A 3,038-nucleotide genomic window follows, 5' to 3' on the forward strand; every position below is an offset into this window, starting at 1 on the left:
CGGCCCGCATGCCTTGCCACGGCCTCGGCCGCGCATGCCATGCCACCGCGTTGCCCGGCATGCCATGCCTTGGCCTCGGTCAACATGCCATGCCACAGCCTCGGCCTCGGCCCGCATGCCTTGCTACGGCGTCGCCCAACATGCAGTGCCACGGCCTCGGCCCGCATGCCATGCCACGGCCTCGGCCCGCATGCCTTGCCACGCCGTCGCCCAACATGCCATGCCACGGCCTCGGCCCGCATGCCTTGCCACGGCCTCGGCCGCGCATGCCATGCCACCGCGTTGCCCGGCATGCCATGCCTTGGCCTCGGTCAACATCCCATGCCACGGCCACGGCCTCGGCCCGCATGCCTTGCCACGGCGTCGCCCAACATGCCATGCCACGGCCTCGGCTAGCATGCCATGCCACGGCCTCGGCCCGCATGCCTTGCCAAGGCGTTGCCCAACATGCCATGCCATGCCACGGCCTCGGCCCGCATGTCTTGCCAAGGCGTTGCCCAACATGCCATGCCACGGCCTCGGCCCGCATGCCTTGCCACGGCGTTGCCCAGCATGCCATGCCACCGCGTTGCCCGGCATGCCATGCCTTAGCCTTGGCCAGCATGGCATGCCACGGCCTCGGCCATCATGCCATGCCACGGCCTCGGCCCGCATGCCTTGCCACGGCGTTGCCCAACATGCCATGCCACGGCCTCGGCCCGCATGCCATGCCATGTCATGCCTTGGCCTTGGCCAGCATGACATGCCACGGCCTCGGCCCGCATGCCTTGCTACGGCGTCGCCCAACAAGCCATGCCACGGCCTCGGCCCGCATAACATGCCACGGCCTCGGACCGCATGCCTTGCTACGGCGTCGCCCAACATGCCATGCCACGGCCTCGGCCCGCATGACATGCCACGGCCTCGGCCATCATGCCATGCCACGGCCTCGGCCCGCATGCCTTGCCACGGCGTTGTCCAACATGCCATGCCACGGCCTCGGCCCGCATGCCATGCCATGCCACGGCCACGGCCCGCATGCCATGCCACGGCCACGGCCTCAGCCCGCATGCCTTGCTACGGCGTCGCCCAACATGCCATGCCACGGCCTCGGCCCGCATGCCGTGCCACGGCCTCGGCCCGCATGCCATGCCATGCCACGGCCCGCATGTCTTGCCACGGCGTTGCCAAACATGCCATGCCACGGCCTCGGCCCGCATGCCTTGCGACGGCGTCGCCCAACATGCCATGCCACGGCCACGGCCCGCATGCCATGCCACGGCCTCGGCCCGCATGCCATGCCACGGCCTCGGCCCGCATGCCTTGCTGCGGCGTTGCCCAACATGCCATGCCACGGCCTCGGCCCGCATGCCTTGCCACCGCGTTGCCCAGCATGCCATGCCACCGCGTTGCCCGGCGTGCCATGCCTTAGCCTTGGCCAACATGTCGAGCCACGGCCTCGGCCCGCATGCCATGCCATGCCACAGCCCGCATGTCTTGCCACGGCGTTGCCAAACATGCCATGCCACGGCCTCGGCCCGCATGACGTGCCACGGCCTCGGCCCGCATGCCGTGCCACGGCCTCGGCCCGCATGACATGCCACGGCCTCGGCCCGCATGCCTTGCCACGACGCCGCCCAACTTGCCATGCCACGGCCTCGGCCCGCATGCCATGCCACGGCCTCGGCCCGCATGACATGCCACGGCCTCGGCCCGCATGCCTTGCTACGGCGTCGCCCAACATGCCATGCCACGGCCTCGGCCCGCATGCCATGCCACGGCCTCGGCCCGCATGACATGCCACGGCCTCGGACCGCATGCCTTGCTACGGCGTCGCCCAACATGCCATGCCACGGCCTCGGCCCGCATGCCATGCCACGGCCTCGGCCCGCATGCCATGCCACGGCCTCGGCCCGCATGCCATGCCACGGCCTCGGCCCGCATGCCTTGCTGCGGCGTTGCCCAACATGCCATGCCACGGCCTCGGCCCGCATGCCTTGCCACCGCGTTGCCCAGCATGCCATGCCACCGCGTTGCCCGGCGTGCCATGCCTTAGCCTTGGCCAACATGTCGAGCCACGGCCTCGGCCCGCATGCCATGCCATGCCATGGCCCGCATGTCTTGCCACGGCGTGGCCAAACATGCCATGCCACGGCCTCGGCCCGCATGACGTGCCACGGCCTCGGCCCGCATGACATGCCACGGCCTCGGCCCGCATGCCTTGCTACGGCGTCGCCCAACATGCCTTGCCACGGCCTCGGCCCGCATGCCATGCCACGGCCTCGGCCCGCATGACATGCCACGGCCTCGGCCAGCATGCCTTGCCACGACGCCGCCCAACTTGCCATGCCACGGCCTCGGCCCGCATGCCATGCCACGGCCTCGGCCCGCATGACATGCCACGGCCTCGGCCCGCATGCCTTGCTACGGCGTCGCCCAACATGCCATGCCACGGCCTCGGCCCGCATGCCATGCCACGGCCTCGGCCCGCATGACATGCCACGGCCTCGGACCGCATGCCTTGCTACGGCGTCGCCCAACATGCCATGCCACGGCCTCGGCCCGCATGCCACGGCACGGCCTCGGCCCGCATGCCTTGCTACGGCGTCGCCCAACATGCCATGCCACGGCCTCGGCCCGCATGCCATGCCACGGCCTCGGCCCGCATGACATGCCACGGCCTCGGACCGCATGCCTTGCTACGGCGTCGCCCAACATGCCATGCCACGGCCTCGGCCCGCATGCCATGCCACGGCCTCGGCCCGCATGACATGCCACGGCCTCGGACCGCATGCCTTGCTACGGCGTCGCCCAACATGCCATGCCACGGCCTCGGCCCGCATGCCACGGCACGGCCTCGGCCCGCATGCCTTGCTACGGCGTCGCCCAACATGCCATGCCACGGCCTCGGCCCGCATGCCATGCCACGGCCTCGGCCCGCATGACATGCCACGGCCTCGGCCCGCATGCCTTGCGACGGCGTCGCCCAACATGCCTTGCCACGGCCTCGGCCCGCATGCCATGCCACGGCCTCGGCCCGCATGCCTTGCCACGACGTC

Source organism: Camellia sinensis, unplaced genomic scaffold (genome assembly GCF_055761805.1).
Source record: "Camellia sinensis isolate YWXY unplaced genomic scaffold, ASM5576180v1 Unanchor4, whole genome shotgun sequence".
NCBI lineage: Eukaryota > Viridiplantae > Streptophyta > Magnoliopsida > Ericales > Theaceae > Camellia > Camellia sinensis.